Source organism: Grus americana, chromosome 6 (assembly GCF_028858705.1).
Source record: "Grus americana isolate bGruAme1 chromosome 6, bGruAme1.mat, whole genome shotgun sequence".
In the NCBI taxonomy this organism is placed as follows: domain Eukaryota; kingdom Metazoa; phylum Chordata; class Aves; order Gruiformes; family Gruidae; genus Grus; species Grus americana.
The window spans coordinates 16,069,410-16,086,717 of record NC_072857.1 but is presented as its reverse complement, the minus strand read 5'-3'; positions in this window follow the sequence as shown (position 1 = coordinate 16,086,717).

Here is a 17,308-nt window from a genome sequence, read left to right as displayed (position 1 = left end):
ACTTTTTCAAAATACTGGGTGGAACCGAAACCCACTTTCAAACCCTTTGAACATCTGGCAGCAAGAAATTTAGTGACATTGTGGGGGCAACAGGAATAATTGGTGAAGACTGTACTTCTTCTAGTGGAAGAAGCGTGGACCAGCCCTTTGCCAGAGACAAGTCACATCAGCTGGGGAGGCCAGAGGTGTCAGGAATTAGTCAGCCAAACACCCGGTGTCCCTCCACTGATAGCTATAGCTGCCACTCAGAGGAGTGCGGGGAGGGAGACCGTGGGAAGGTGATGCCATTGGCATCATCCTGTGCCAGGCAGATGGGATCAGTACATCTCACTCTTCCACCCTCTGTCAGACCCTGCTGCATTCCCCAAGCTCATCAAGACCTGATTAAAACTTAGCATTTATCCAGGTCTCTGCACATGCTAACTAATTAATAGTCACAACACCATGGTGAGGAAGATGAAAGCAATATTATTATCCTAATTTTACACATGGGGGCATAGAAGCAGAGGGGAATGCTGAGCTAGTATTAAAGTGTCAAGCTCCCACACTCACAGAGTCTGCCCCAGCTATATTCTTTAGCACGTGGTTTGGATGTATACTTATAATGACCTATCCATTGGGTTTTCGAGATGCTGACTTTGCTGTAAGCATCAGTTGCAGTCCACAAAAGTGGAAGTGTTCACCCGATCTGAGAATGACTCTGTCTTTCTGAATTTCAGCCTATCCCTAGTGCATCCCGTTTCATTCCATTCAGGTGACTTCATTATGCTTTTAAATGCAATCCTATAAATCTGTGGCCAAAACCCATTCAGATTCCTTCTGGGAAAGTCTCTGGTTCTAATCTGAATCTACAGGGAAGACTTTTGTGGTATGGAGGACAAATTAAATCAGTCAAAGCAAATTCCCTCTGAAGGTACTTCCTATACAATTGAGAGAGAGGGATTTTTAAGCCTAGTTAATAAAATATTATTAGAAAGAAATTTATTCTGTTCTATTCTGTAGGATTATCTAAAGCAAATTGTAAAAAAACCCAGCACATTTTCTAATAACTGTTTTTATTAATGGAATTTGCTCTGTGTCAATCTGTCTCTCCCATTGTTACTATCACTCCGAATTTGCTCTATGCTTCTTTCACAGTCAGTATACAAAAATAGACTTTTTCAGAGCAAAAATAATTTAATCTAAAAATAAGTCAGATGAATTGCACCTTAAAGACAGTCCTGTTTTCCTCTGGGGACCATAAGGCAGCAAAGGGATACTAGTTCAGATAGAGCTGTCTACATTACAGATGTTGAAAATTAGATGAGATGAAACCTACCCTGTATTCTCCTTTTCTCCCTGTATTAAACAGTGTTGCTAATTTCCTGTGTAACGTCAGAAGTTGATCCAGTCGGCGTCAATTCTTCCGTAGACTCTGCATCAGGTCCTTCAGATCCCTGCCTGAAAACCCATCGCACACATTAGGTCTAAGTTTTCTCCTTTCTCTTTTAAAAGATCTTCTCCCATGCAGGAACGTTCCCAAGATCACTTTTCTATTTCCAACTCTGTAATGCTGAGTTTATAAATTGCTGAGGTATCCTTGGGGGTCACAGTTCCCACAGTGCAGGCATGCGATCCTTGTGATAGCACCGCTGTGAAGTTTTGGGTAGCTGATGGCCACATCCCACAGTCACCAAGAGACTGCAGGCTCACCTGGACTTCCTGGTGGCACTTTATGAGTCTCCAGCAATCCTCTCACAGCCACGTAAATAAGTATCCTCTAAACGCTGAAAGTGCAGAGGGCATTGCCAAATAGGTCTCCTGGGCTTTATAATACAGTTTTATTTCCTTGCTAAATATAGCTGCCTGCCTCTTATTTGCACAAGAGAACATATTATTTAGGGGATATTTTCTTTTTTCGCTTTGCCAGGCAGACTGTGTGTATGCGAGTGTATGTTTGTGTGTATACAGTATATTGAGCAATTTTGGTGGCTATTTGCCAAAGCAGATAATAATGTTGTAGCTTTAGTGCCTGTTTATTTCTCCCCTCTCTTCTCCAACCCCGTCTCGCGCCTCCCTATTGATTTAGTGCAGCCGGTGAAGTTTTACAGCCTGCGTTTAAGGAGGCCGCTGTTTGAAATCCATGAGGGGCTGCTAATCAGAACTAACTGCAAGCATCAGGTGCAGTAGGCATCTCCGTCCTGGCCTATTGGCTTAAGAGAGCATGAAGGGCTAATTTCATGGCTGATAAAGCTTTCTGTCAAGGAGGCCTCCCAAACAAATGAACATTGACTTTTCTTTACAAAGGAAATAAAAATGGTCTTTTATCACAACTGTCTGCTTGCGCAAGGTAAGAAGTCACATCCCTGCTGGGCTATCACTAGCCACCTGGGACTATTTGGGAGCTTGCAGACAAGATTTCCAAATGGATTTTGGAACCTAACTCGTCTTTAAGTGCTCACTTTCCTTTTGATTTCCTGGAATTTTAGTTTTAGGTCCAGAGGTGATAAAAACCAGTGGCAGATCTTCTGCAGGCTTTGCAACACTTCCTTAGGCACTTCCTAGGAAATAGGAACTGGGTGCCTAAATCCCTTTCAGAATCTGGATCTTTATTGCTTCTTCTCTTTCAGCTTGCTGATTTAGTGTCTTCTCCCTGTTTCATCTGACTGATCTCTTGATTTTGCCTAAGTTCTCAGGACAACTCTTCTGTTTCCCTGCTCTGCCAGGAAGATGGGCTTTGACCTCTGCTTGAAGGGAGCACCCATCTTCCTGCTCTTCTGAAAAAAAGAATATTGATTATTTCAAAGCACATGAGTTGAGGGCCTTTCTGTGAGAGGGAATGAGGCCAGCTTGATATCATTCAGATGTCCTTCTTTCATCCATTAAGAGTCTTCACCAGCGGAAGCGGATGCCATTTCTTAGAAGTATCACGTAGCAAGTAGTTAAGTGTGCAGTTAAAGACTAATGCTTTCAAGAAAATAATTTGCTTGCATAAAATTAAGCAAATCCTCACATACTTTACGGAACATGGTCTATGAAGCTTTTAAAAATAGTATCGTTTTTCTTTCATTCTTTCATGTTTTGATGAAATGTGATTTCAGCCAGCAATACAGACATTTCAAGGACACGGTCTCTGCTTTTAATACTGAGCTCACTGAGTTTACTTTTAAGTTCCTCAAAGAAAAAAGTCCCCTCCAAATCTGATCCTGATCTCTGCTAATCTTAAATCCATCATTCTTTTATTAGTGGTTTTTAATGATCCTCTTAGGGCTGGTTTGCACTACAAAGGTTACACTGGGAGAGAGAAGTTGACCAAGGTCCCTAGTGGAGGTCTGATTTGTTTTGGTAACAGGACTTTTGTATTTATAGATAAATGACCTGTTTAAAGGACAGACACTTGTCCATTAAAATGTCTATTTTGCCAGTGTAACTTCATTTACACAGAGGGGATTCGCCTACAGAATGATGTCTATGCAAGTTGCAATTTTCTATTTCCTGCAATTCATCTGCATACCTGAATGCTGTTGTATGGACTGGGCTTTCAAATTAGGCTGTTGAGCAATTCCATGAGCCAGTAGTAAACCAACTTAAGTCTTTCACTACAAAGCCACAGGGCTCACTCTGGTCTTGTATGTAAGGCAATCTCCCTGGCAGATCCAGCTGCACACCAGCTTGTTCAGAAACAGGAATCAAAGGTGCTGGATGTGATACAGATGGGTGTATATCATTGGTATTAGAAACTGGTGTGCTGTGCCTTCACCCTGCCAACCTCTGAGTCACCTGGCTCCAAGTGAAGCTTGTACCTAATTGTCTACCAAGTTATTTTTCTCACCACGCTTCTTGAATGGCAAGCTTAGATCGGGATTTTTTCCAGCTCTGTCTGCATATTGGTGGTGTTGTATGCATACCTGTTCCTCAATACAGGCTGAGAAAAATTCATGTCACAGAGGCAGACAGTTCTCGCAGGACTAGACGCAGACTTTGCCAAGACCTTTGGGATGCTGTGGAAGGACAGGAAGCAGTGCATTTAAAATATCACATATTTTACAGCTTTTAGATTGTTATATTTCTATAACAATATATATTTTTATATATACATTTATATATTTAATTCTATATTTATAAAATACAGTGCTGAAACCAGCTTGGATTTATACTGTATTATGTGCTATTGTAATCACCGGTAGTAATTATAGTTCGTGCTGTCAAACAGTATTTACTTTAGGCAGAATTTTGCCCTGTGGTTTTAACTGTTCACGTCATGGGCTGTCTGAAGATGTTGCTTGTTGCTTTCTTGCACTACAGCAAAACTCTTTTCTTTGTGGTACGCATTTGCTTTCCAGTTAAATTAACACACTTCCCACTTAAATTGACACACCATTTTTAGGCAAAAGACATTCTTTTGTTTGTGGGCTGTTTACTGCCTCCCTTGTTTTATGTTGTCTGAGAATTGAAGGCAGCCCTGCAGCCAGGCAGATCATCATAGCTCCGCTGAAATAAATGAGTCTTTGGAGGACAATCAGTGGTCGTAATGTGCCTGGGTAACTACAGTGACACCTCTAAAAATGTCAGACAGAGATACTGGTCCTTTGCAGACATAATCTGCCAAATAGACTGGTTTCATACAAGGATTTTGCATTTCCATTTTAACCACTAATTTCAAACATATTTCCAAGTTTCCTTTCCTTTCACCACCTTTCTGACTTTTTTTTTCTTTAAGTCTTTGTAAAATCACAAAACTGGTTGAAACTTAAAATGCTTCATGGTGAGAAGGCAGATATGATTACAAATGACAACACACCATCCCCCAAGGAAGCCCCAGTTTCCCCTTTCATCACAATTAAAGAATGCTACATATGAGAATATTTATGGTAGGGTTTATGTCATTGTATATTGTTTATGATTATGTAGTATATACTTACATTCTCTGGAGAAATACACAGTCTCCTTTTTGCTTCTTCACTTTCTCCTCTATCATGTTTTCTGTAATATGTTATTGCAAGATGACTCTCAGGACCTGCTTTGAAAAAAGAATACCTGGGAGGTAGTGCTAACATATTGCTTCAGGGAAATAAACCTGCCTTTGACTTTAAAAAGATGATATGGAAAGTAATAGGAAGATTAATTAGTTTTAATTGATAATTTTTATCTAAAGTGCATTTATCTATCCTTCTTTGAAAATGTACTCTGTGAGGTTGGAGGCTGTACAATTTACATGGTATAACTTTACAGATTTTTTTTTCTCTCTCAAATACTATTTTGTGAGTGCTGCAGTCATTCTTATTTCCGGTTATTTGTTCTGGAAGCAAAGCTGGAATCTGCAGAGACAATGTGGGACTTGCAACACATTTCCTTCCTAGGCTGAGGAACATGCGCTAGAGAGGGATGGAAAAGTGTGATAGCTCCTATGGCACCCAGGCCATACACTTGCCTAGGATGGGCTGTAGTATTTAAATTCAAGAGTCACAAGTGATTTGGCCCACCTGGGCTGCAGGACAACCAGACTCAGGCTCCCAGAGCAGTCGACAGAGAAAAGTCAGCATAACCTGTCAGGCACCAAAGAGGAGGATCTGATACAGCACCAAGTGGGAGCTGTGATTTGGCACCTTAGCAAAGGGAAACCTGATTCATTCATCACTTCCTCTAAAGCAGGTGCCTGACTCTAAAGCGCTGTAAAAGGTGGTGATGTGGTGTGAATAAGGTCCTTGCTCCTGGAGTCTGGTGCTAACCTAACAGCACTGACTCCAGAAACCCCACCGACAAAGGAATGAGTTATTGCACCTACTCGGCATCCCATTTCAGCTGAGACCTCAGTCCAGTTTAAGTGCCCATGTGCTTAAGTACCTTGATGAACTAGAGTTTTAGGCAGTTGTTTAAACTTGAGAGTAGGTTCACTGGTGTTTTCTGTGTGTGTTGAAAGACAGACCTGAGCTTTATTGCCCAGGTGAATGAGTCCTTACTCTTATTTGGACATTACGCTCCTGCATTGTGGAGGGTCTAGGAGCCACCAGCTGCGCAAGAGGGTCTTATCAGGACACACCAAGGGAGGACTGCAATGCAAATGAAAATTCAAGGATAGACTGCTCAGCTTTTCTCCCAGCATTGCTCAAATGGGCAGCAAAATGCTGTGTCCAGTGCTTTCAGAAGACGGAAGAATCCACTTGATGTGCCCCCGCTGATTTTGGTGTACCACTACAGCATTTTGTGCAACAAGCAAGAAGATGATAACAAGGCATTTGGATTTCTTGACAACGGTCACCTGCCATATGTCAAACTTAAAGATATGTTTTTGTGGGTTAGATGCACTGTCTCCTCTTCTTGGCAATCACGGCCATTTTTATGTCTTGAGATTTTCCCATTTTCTACCTTGCTGATTTACCCTCTTTCCCAATGAAATTGTGTTTCAGCTGACTGACAGCTTTTGCAATTTGCCTGTGCAGTTTGGAGGTCAACAGGAGAGAGGAGTGATCCTCCACAGCACCTCAAGGTCCTCTGTCTCCAAGGGGCAAATGCAAAGCATCTAAGTCCAGCCCTTTCTCAGCAATGCCTGTGAATTGCAAACATGCTCGGTCCAGTCTATTTCCAGTTGCCCTTCTGAGAATTCCCAACTTTTACATTGTTCATGTGTGAGATAGATGCGATTGGAGAAAAGGAAACAGCTTGGTAATACCTACAATTTTATACTGCAGCACACAACAGTGGCCAGCCAGGTGCACGCTGAAAAGAATATTTTATTCTCTTTGTTCTGACTGCTAGGGTACCCTGACTGGGACACAGTTGAATTGTTTAGATGCAAAAGCCCAAGTTTTGCTTTTAAAAAAATTTAGCAAAGCCTAGAATGAATTACTGGCCTATTTGTCATCTTGGCATGGAAAACATTTTCCATCTCTCCTCCTGAAGCTGTTCCACTTAGTATAAATAATGAAATATTCAGTGAGCCACAGAAAAAGACTGGCTTTGTAGCCTGGGGGGCTCCACTGAGTATGAGACAGCCCAGGTGAGTAGCTTTATCATAAGTGTATTGGCTATTCTGGGTATGATCTGAGAAAATTGCCATAAAGCATTTTGGCTTTGATCCAGTCAGCCTTTTACAACAGAAAAAAATAATTATTGTGGAAAATTTTTCATCAGCTCTATACAGGCGTGCAATACAAGTGACAGTTCGTAAGGAAATGGGAAATAGAAGAAACAGCACTGTGATTGCTACCACCTTGCATAACACACCTCTCACTGAGCTGGGCATTTCTAGAGCGAAAAAAATTTAGAAATTTAGTCTGAATTGTAGGAAACTGAAGGCTTTGTAAACTGGAAGGGGGTCTAGGACACTCAATTCTGTGAGCTATTTATGCCAGAGCAGCTTACACCACTAACAAGCAGAAAGTGAAACTGTGTATAAATGAAAACTGAAGTGAACTTGTTTGATGCTACTCTTCTGAACTTCAGCCAGTGCAAAATGGTAAACCACACAGAGGATGAAAACTATTTATTCAAAATATGTATTTTATATAAATAATATATAATGATTACTTTTATTACTCTTTTTACAGGTAATTAAATATTTTTGAAATAAGAAAATGTCTACAAAATAAAAATGTATTATAATATACCAGTATTACTCTGTTCCTAAAGCTGCATAAATCACAGGATCATCACAGCCTTCAGCGAAGTTAGGCAGACCAATATCTACCCCTGTATCTTCAATTGCAATACATCTTAAATTAATGTGGGATTGGATATTCTGGAAAAAAAGAGAGGAAGTTGAAGACTTTTCTATTAGTCTGGGTTTAATGAGAGACACATCATATCTCCCCAGTTAAGGCAGTTATACTTTCTTTGCAATTATCATTACAGCTAATTAACAGCAAATGCTCACATTTACCAGCTATACTTAAGAGGTGATGATACCAAGGAGGAGTGGGGAGGAAGAGAGATGTAAATTTTTAATACCTTATTTGCCTTAAGTCTGCATGGGAACCATGAATAATTGATGGTAATGGTTGTTAACCCTGAACCCATCAAAAGGGATCTTTACAGGTTATCCATTCCCTGAGCCTCCCCCATAGAGGCTCTCCCTGACACAGAAGGTGGCTTTTTGAGGCACCAGGCTGTGATGAGATTTGTTACTACCAATTAGGGATGTTGATTGACAGCTGCTCTCTATACAGAGGCTTCTGGAAAATGCTGTGGCTCCCACCCCATCTCCAGCTGCTCGTCACAAGGGCTGGAGGTTGGTGTCCCCTCAGATTTGCCACCTGAGCTGCTCAGGGTAAGGCTGTAACTTGCTTCAGTTGCAATCAACCAGAGTAGTTTAACGGATGTTGGTAGCAGGTCCTTGCTGTCTTTGGTCACTGTAACTGAAGCGAGTTAGGGATTGATGGCACAGGCTGCTCAGCTGGCTCATGACCTTCTTCATGGGCATGGCCACCGTCAGGTGGCTGGGGCCAGACTTCCAGTTGGACAAATACATGTGAATGAAGACATTGCCCAGAGTCTAGTGAAGCCAGCTGGACTCGCAGGTTACATTTGTACAAAAATGAGAAAGGACCTCTTCTCTGTCCCTGGGGGTAAAATGACAAAACTTCCCTTCCTCCCAAATTGGTCTTGTCCACAGTGCTTAACAGACACAGTTTCTGGTCCGGGCTATTTCATGAGCTTCAGCAAAAGCTTGCTGGCACGTGCAAAAACTGTGCTAGGGAACATGGGGGAAGAAAAGCACAACAGATTGGGCAATCATGAGTCCTGCTCAATCTGCTAATATTGGCATAGCCACTGTGGCACCTGAGCTGGCTAATGCATTGCTGACAGAAGTTGTCCTGTTTTTCTGTAGTCTACCAGGGGATACCTGACAAGGATAAACCACCAATCATGCAGTTTAACAATTTTGTTCAATTTTTTTCTGAAGATCGTGGGGTGTCCTGGAACCGTAAGGGAGCTCCTCGAGCTTGATACCAGAGCTAGGACAGATGTGGATTTTTCATTCAGTCAAGCTACTGAGCTGTGAACCTGTAATAACCTTGTGGTCTAGGAAAGAGGAAGGCTGGAACACTGCCTGTGTCGGATTGCCTTCTTAATTGAAAGCGAGAAGGACAGTGGGTTATGGGTCTGGGGAACACTGTATGGTTCAACTGGTTCAGGAAGATGCCTGTTCACTATGCTAGTTTCTTCTTGGTAGAGGTATTAAAGATATCTAATAAAAAGGCATCGTCTTAGCCTTGAAACTTCATGAAGCTGTTGACTATACCCTGCTCCTAATGCTCTTCACTAGCACAGGCAAGAGAACTGGAGGAATCCCTCTCTCTGCTTCCAAAGCAATCCTTCTCTGAGGGGCTTGATACATTGGTTAGCCTCTCACACAAATGTGCACAGATAGAGAATCCCACAGTCCGTCTTCCATGATTTTGCCAAGTCTGCAGAGTTAGATTTTAATGTATTTTTCAGAAAGCTTGTGCATTATGTAAACCACCCCATGCAGGCAAAGAACAAACTCGGAGCTGTTGGATGCACAAGGAATTGACTGGATCTCCACTGGAGGTCAGGAAGAACCAGATGTTTGACTCCATGTGGCCAGCAAGGTGCCTTAGTTCCCAGTCACGATGGCACGATGAAGGAAAGGCTCGAACAATGGGTGTCTCCGTGGGCAGGAGGGCAGTGGGGAGCTTGCTGGCATTTTTCAGGTAGGTACGGCCACTGCACCTTCTGCTCCCTCTCCTGCATGAACACCAAGTTGTGCCTGCATTGTGCGTCGCATTCCAACAGCGTGATATTTGGGACTGATTAGAAGCCTCTGGTGAAACATTTTTCTCTGAAGTGTTTAGTGTAGTCTGGCTTTATAGAGCACTTCTGCTCGTCACCGCAGAGGAGCGGCAGGCCCATGCAGCGTCAATCAGCCAAACACAGCGCAGATGAAATGGAGAGTCAGGTTCACCCAGAGGGGTTGATGAGGTGTCTCCTGTCTTTACCAGCTACTGGGGGACAATGAGAACAGGAAAATGGTAGGTAAACCTCACTGTCAATGCTTGCTGTTCTTTCTGAGGAGGTAAGAAATACAGATAAGACTTTCACTGCTGACATTTGCTCCCAGGAAATTTTGATGCATAGGTGTCTCTTTGGATCAGCTACCCCCACTCAATTTTAACCCTCTTCTGGCCTTTGAAAGACCCGAAGAGGAACAATTTATACCTCAGTGTTCTGTTTATGCACCTTTTGCTTTCTGGAAAACTGTCAAGAATCTGTGGCTGCTGACATGTATGTTGACCCCAAGAGAAGCTGTAGCTCAGCACTCTCCAAAAGTCCAGTGCTTTGAACTGAAGACATGAATGGAGAGGTCTGATCTGAAGGAACCAGTGGGATAAATCTCTTCCTGCATCCCACAAGCCAGAGAAGCAGCATCCTGGTGAGACGGGCAGGGGAAGACAGAGAGAACGTGACAAACTGAATTAAATAACACACTTGTTCTGTACTCCAACACCCAGCTGTCTTGTACAAAGAGGTTTTTTTTCTTTCTGCTGCCTGGTGTTGAGAAAGGTTTTTTCCAGCCAGTTACTGAGATAGAGCACAACATTTCCTTTTTGCTTGTGTTTTTTCCCCCTGCAGAGTTTTTTGCCAAGCTGGGAAGGGAGGAAAACCCATATACATGCATAGTATAGCCAGTCAGGAAAAAGGATGTGGATTCAAGAGTATTTGTTCACCGCAAAGTCCTGGATGCAGAAGTTCAAGTTTCCAAATCTAATCAGGGAGAAACACATTTCTCCTGCGTGAGAGATGCTGTTTTGGAACCTCTTGCTGGGATGGCTCCATTTCAAATCCCTCCCTACGTGACAGTGCTGTTGACTGCTGGGACCTTCCCCCAGAGGTTGGTGTGCGCAGGGATGGGTGTGGGGCTTCTCTGGTGCCTCCAGGGAGCCGATTACTTCCTTTTCTGTTTCTGAAAAAATAATTCCGCTTCCTAGAACAATGTTGAGGGGTTATAGGAAGGCCATCAGGGATGGGTGGATGGTGGAAAAACACCTGTGAGAGCCATACTGCCTGGTAGCATTAGTCTCATTTAATCAGTTTGGCTCTGCTTTGAATTTGGGTCTGGATCAGTGGAGCTGCTGGGGAAGAAAGTAGTCATCAGTGAGCACAATTCCTGCTATATTTGGGAAAGAAGCATTTACTGTCTTGGGTGACAGGTGAGGACTTCAGTGGGAACAAAGTCCCCCTCACAGCTTACAGTACCCTCCTTGGCACATGGTCTGCAAAAAAGGAGAGCTTTCCATCTCTTTTCTAGACCCACCTTTTGGAGTATCTGTTGTGCTCTAGACTGTACAAACTGACAGGGAGACAGGCAAGCATTTACCAAGGGGAACGAAAAGAGAACATTTCCCCTTCTTTCCCACAGGCCTCCATGGCTTTTGCAGCATCTACTTACCAGCACGGGCAAAAGGGAGGTTTTGACCTTGCAGCTGCACCAAAGTCTGAGAGAAACCTTTGTCTCTGGAGCAGTTTACTTGTGGGTAGATGAAAGAGCAGGTAGGAGAGAAAAGAAAGGCTGAAGGAAACACTGTGACCAGTCCAGCATCCTCTGCAGCTCAGTGATGATTAACCTTTCTTCTGCTCCATCTTAATATCACTCCAACTGGCGGTGGCTTTCTAGTGAATGGTTTTTTATTTCCCATGTGTGCCAGGAGATACTCCCCCTCTTTCTTTGAGGACTAGGTTTCATCTTGGCTTTATTTGGTGTGAGGCAAGTGATCTTTTGCACATACTGGTTACGTAGCCTGCAGCGGTTTGAGCTCTAGTGTAGGGGCCGCAGCACTGTGCTGAGCTAAGTGGAACAGCCTCCATGCTCAGGGCTTCACTAAAGATGGGCTGATAAGGCCCTGAGGGACCCGACTGCACAAGTGGGAGGGATGCAGGATGGGGCTGGGCAGAAGAAAAGGGACCAGTTGCTTTCTGCTGTTGAAATGTGAAGTCCCCCCCTGCCCAGAGGATAGAAAGTGGGAGAGTTTTCCTCTCTGTTGGTGTTAGGACGGATGATAAACCAAAGGGTGGACCAGTTGGAGAGATTTGTTTTGGACTGATCTGCTGAGCAGGAATTAGAGGTTGGCTTGGAGGCATGGTCCAGGGAACATGCAGAGCTTGTGGCAATTTCTGACACTATGGGACAAACTTATGCAAAAGATAAACTCGGGGAAAATGATAATTACCAAGAAATGTGCAACAGCATTCAAAGGCTGTCTCATATTTCAGTGGTCATGGCCATTAGAGTCAAGTATGCTCTTATTTTCAAGGACCCACCAAAGGCTTTTTTCAAGAACTCCGGCACGCCCCTGCCACTGCTCAGCCACCTTGGATTTAAGTGAGATGTTTTCCTCCTGCCACCTCCATCTCTTTGGTGGACGTAGCTGGGACGAGGGGGGTCGACATTGCTCCCTTTGCAGAAAAATCCTACGGGAAGTCATCTTGTTTAATGGAAAGTTAACTCTGTCTCCAGAGTGTCTGGAGCCATGTGGAGAACAGGCTGCAGCTTAAGGCGAGATGCCTGAGTTAGTTAGCTTTAATCTAACTGGATTGGGGGCTGCAAAAAGCCCATACAAATTACAAATTCTAGGTGAGGATTTATCAGGCCTTTTTTCATTATCCTCTCTTAAGTGGATTAGACCATGCTGGCAGAAAGAGAACAGACACGGAATGAGTGTTAATCCCACGCCAGATCTGAACATATTTGTCAAGTTATTATACACACGGCAATAAGAGGCAGCAGGATTCCAGTAATAGTCAACTTAATGTGTTGTTAGTTTCAAGCAATTGTACATCTTTTCTCTGCAGAAGAATTGTTTGCTACACAAGCACATTACATTCAGGAATAAATAAAACCACACTCTAAATCATAGCATTAGTGTGGCCTCATTTTCTGTCTCCTGGGACAATACAGATCCAGTGAACTGATTCTGGATGAATTCTGCTTCACTGGGACGCTGAATGCAGTCCATGAGCATCTGTAAACCTTTCATAATGCATTAAACATAGTTTACAAAGATGTGTGCCTACTGTACCATGGGTACCTTTTCTCCAAAAAGACAGTGGATTTCTTGCCAACTTTCCACTGCAGACTCCATTTTCTCTTTCCTGTTTCAGGCAACACACATAAAAAAAATCAGACTGATCTCCTGTCTAAAGGAAAAGGCTCATGTTGAGCAGAGGATTGCTTGCCAAAACCTGAACTGTTTGGGGTCTGCTGTTTTTGAATTGTGAATCCCAGGAATAAAATTAAGAAGAAAGCTAAAAAGAAGCAGCGTACAGATGACTCTGAATGTTTTGAGAACATCTTCCACACCTTCATGTCTGATCTCCAAAGCAACTTGCCCTAGAAACTCCCTATGAAGTTCGTAATGAGATGCACTATGTTCACTAGGAAGGGAATAAACTTTGCTAATCAGTACATGGAGTTTATTGTCCTAGCAGCGAAAGGAGCATCTGACAAGCTGCTCTGCAGTGATCTGGATCCCCTAAAGGACCCATCATGGAGTACGAGATACGTGTAAACATCTCAAATAACAATTTAAAGCCTTCTTTTTATTAAAAATAATAATAAAAAATATCTGGCCTTTATCCTTATGGAAATTGCCTTAAAAATATTACCCTATTGCTGGGACTGACAAGGCTGTGAGTTTTTAAAATAAATAGGTAAAATCACAGCTTGCCTGCAACCTTACCAGCTGTGCTGCTGCCTGATGCCTCCCCAGCTACCACACAACAGCTCCTAAGTCAATTATGCTCCTGGCTGAGATGTGTGTGCATTTGCTGGGAGCTGCTACGTTTTGGGAAATTTGGGCTCTTTTTTTACATATTAACCTTCAGTCTGAATTTCCTGTGGCTCTGATGGATGCTTGTGGATGAATAACCACGTTCTCTTTAATGGTGTTATCTATAAGGAAGGAAGCAAAAGATCTGAAAAATATAACAGACTTTCTCAACTTGAATTGAGTTCTCCACCAGTGTTTCTTTGTATGCCTGTGTGTTTTTCCTCTTTCCTCTCCATAGACCCATAATCCAGAGCTGGCAGGTGCTTGAAGGTTTATAAAGCCACTTTTCCCCTGTCAAAGTATGTTTGTTGTGAGAGACACAAGGAAAGGGCTGGACACCAGTGAATGAATAGCAAGAAACTTTTAAAAATCGAATAAAATAGAAATAAATCTGAAATAATACATCTTTCTACTTCTGGGGATATTTAATAGACATCTGAAAAAGTCTGTTAAATTTTATCCCAGAACCTCATTGAATTGTTTTAAAGCCCAAGTTCTGCCATAGGCTTCCCACTTGGATAAGGGTACATAGCTTAGACTATCCCACATAGCAGTAAGCCCTCAGTGTGCGGGTTAGGAAATACTTTTAGCCTTGATTTCAGCCATGCAAATGTCTCAGCATATCAATAGGCTTAGTGAAATCAACAGGATCACGAACATGATTTAAGCTAAAAAAGCATTTTAGTAAACTGAGAGGCAGTATCTCCCAACAGAAAGATCTTCCTCTCTTTGGTGGACTACCCTTCCACCTGGAAACGTCCCAGACCTCCGGGAACTAAGATGTCCTCATTTCCAGTTCTGTACCCTACTGGGAGGAATGATAATCTTGATTTTCTGTTTTCCATATAACGAGCAAAATAGATTTTTTTGTCTCCATTTCCCTCACCCTTTAAATTGTTGACATCTGGATTAAGTGTCTCAGCAAATATATATTTACCATTAAAAATGAAAACACAACCCTCATCTTATTTTACAAGCATATTTCATGCTCTTTCTTTAATAATTTAGTTCCTGATTTAGACACTTTCCTTTGTTTTTCATAATTATCCCTGCAGATTAAGAGCACGACAATTTGTGCAAAAGCTTATTAATTATTGGAAATAATTATCAGCAGCAGAACTGCAAATGCATTTAACAAAACTCTGTGGAAGAAGAGAAGAGGGAAGGATTGGCTGACATGATCATACCATGCCTTCCTTTTTTCTCCCTTCTGGTCCATTTTCTATTGCTCCTTGCTAGCTCTTTCACGCAGAATCCCTCTCTCTCTCCCCTAAAGACTGCTGGGTCACATTTCTGCTACCTCTGCATCAAAATGCCTAGGACTGAAAATCGTTGCGCCTACTGATATTGTGGAAAATACCATCCCCTTCTCTGCACAGCCATTTTAGCATAATTTCTAACAGGCTGTAACCCTTCCAGATTGGCTGCAAAATGACTGAAACAAGGCAATCTGTAAACCTCTTCTTTTTCATAATTCTGCGTAGAACCCTGTAATAAATAATTGTTTGGTGCCCTACTAGTTACGATAATTCAAAGTAAATAAAATATTATTTTCATTTCAACTGGAAACAAAATGTACTGGAAATGTTCAGTGCCTGGAAATTTAAGAGGCAAAACAAACCTAAATCCCTCTAGTTCTGGACTAAACAGAATGGTTTGTTTGCCACAAAAATGGTATTTGTTTTTTTTTTGATGAAATATGAAATATGTTTCAGTTCATTACATGCCTTTAATGAAACTGCACATCAGTTTCAAGATGTAACACCCAACATCAGCTACTGAAAAGGTTACATGTAGAAAATATTGTCATTATTTCTCTGATTTCTTTTGTTAATCATAATTATTTTCTGATGCTTTTTTAAGCTCTTAACTTAAACAAATCAAAATGCATTCCTCAAGCACTTCCATCATGTAAGATCTTGGGAAAAACAAAACACAATAAAAAACACGCAAAAATTTACTAGAACATCTGACTTTTGGCCATCTTCTCCTCTTGTAATTTATTTCATTTCTCCTCTGACTCTTCTGTTTATTAACTACAAACCAGTCACTGTCCTTTTTCCTGATTTAGGCTTGGAAATGTAATTTTCTACTATACTTAAAAGTCTTTCTCCTCTGACCATAATTTTCATTATACCACATGGTCATTGACAACCACAGAGTCCACATTTCTTCCTAACCTGGCCCAATCCCACCCATAGTCACATGTCCATGCCCAAATAATTTTACATTTTCTCTCTTGTATGTAGAAATGTTACTGGTGCCAAACGATGAGTGTTATCAGGGTTTATGCTTTTATCACAGTAGATTTCATTATCTTCTCTTTTTTTAGACTATTTGTTCTTGCCCACTATTTTTCCATGTTAATAATAAGCGTAGCTCAATATGGTAATTTTTAGCTTGCATTACCATTCTTCCCTTGATTTTTCATTTTGATGTCCCTTCTTTTTTAGGTTCCACTTCTTGGTTTGATTTTTTCACCACTTCTATTTTTTTGATTTGGCAGCCTTTCTGATGACCTGGGCAATTCTAGTTCATCAGCAATGGAAGGGTAATAGGAGGTGAAGGAATTAATGAGAAGCAGAGAGTTTTCTCTCTTTAGCTATTAAAAAGAGTTGTCCAGCCCATTCCTATAACCTGCTATATCTCAAGATCTCAAAGCCACCACTGACCCTTTGACCAGCACCGTGGGTAACGAGCGCTGAGCTGAACCACCTTTCTTGCCCTTCCTTTGCTGCATGCCTGAGACTTGCAGCCCAAATATCCTTTGAAATGAGAACAGTGGCATAATCTGCGCTGGGTCAATTGAGCCCAGATCTGTGCAAGCGGGGAAGCAAACCAGCAAAAGGTGGTTGGGCTGTGGTGCTCTGGGCTATGTGGGACATGCCTTGCTGCCCTCAGCCATTTGATGGTTAGATGTAGACAGTTTGCAGTAAGTGCTGCCTTGAAGGAATTCACTACCAGGTGAGATTTCTCTGGACCTGAAGGGGCAAATTTAACCCTTTTATTTCCACAGGTAGTGGAAATACTTTAAGTTGCTTCCACAGCCATTGCCCTCATCCTGGTGAAGTCCGCTGCTATAGTCTTTGCTACCTAGGAAGCACTCCCTTTTCCTAATTAACTCAGAGTGCACAAGTGCTGCCGCAAAGCTAACAAACCATTATCTGTGCTGAGAGCAGAACAGGAAGGTGCCAGCAGGGCAGGCAGCTCTCTTAACTACAAACTACCACATCTGCTAATAGTGAGGCAAGCTGCTGCCTTGCTCCAGAAGTGCTGCTATTTTCTCCCTTGCTCTCTCTCAGTCTGATATACCCTGTAATCTGAAACAGTTATCGACATTTTAGTATTCACCAGAACCCTTAGTGTGTTCTCCTTTAACTTTCTTCTAACCTCTAGCCAGCTGCAAGCAGATACCTCCTCCTGGCAACCTCGTGCTTTGCTTCCTTTCCCAGATTTTCATTTTCTTGTGGCAATTTGGCCCCTCCACGAACCTTTTATTCTCTTGAACTCCTTTTTTACTGTTCCTTCTCTATCATTTAAAG